Source organism: Acanthisitta chloris, unplaced genomic scaffold, assembly GCF_000695815.1.
Source record: "Acanthisitta chloris isolate BGI_N310 unplaced genomic scaffold, ASM69581v1 scaffold6486, whole genome shotgun sequence".
Lineage (NCBI taxonomy): Eukaryota > Metazoa > Chordata > Aves > Passeriformes > Acanthisittidae > Acanthisitta > Acanthisitta chloris.
In genome coordinates, this window is record NW_008678638.1 from 12,552 (window position 1) to 13,129 (window position 578).

Below are 578 nucleotides of genomic sequence, written 5' to 3' on the forward strand. Positions count from 1 at the left end.
TTGCATTCCTGTGCTGTGAGGTCCTGTTCTTGTACAGCTGCCCAGCCCAGAGAGTATCACTGCTCATGTTACTGCCCCATGCTCCCACACAGCTCCCTGCCACCCATCCCAGCTCAGATGTCTTGGGGACCAAGTTAGAATAATGAAAAACCAAAAGAAGGTGCTTCCAAATGTCTGTCCTTGATTAAGGAAAACCCTAGAACAGCTGCCAAGTCCTTCTGAAGCCAGAAAGTCTTACATATACATTAGGATTTTAGCAACTTGTTTAAATGCTTAAACAGTTCTTTGAACTTGGGCTGAATGTTCAGGCCCTGTTAATGAAGTGTGCAAGCAGAACTGTGATTTTGTGACAACTGTGTGATTTAGAAGGTTTAGATCTGTCCAGAGTCTGGGCTGCATTGTTGGGAGCTGGCTTGGTGATGTCTGGTGGCATGCCCTCAATGTAAGAGGGATATGGAACAGTTGGAGCAAGTCCAGAGGAGGCCACAAAGTTGCTAAGAGGACTAGAGCACCTCCCCTGTGAGGACAGGCTGAGGGAGCTGGGGCTGTTCAGCCTGGGGAAGAGAAGGTTGTGTGGA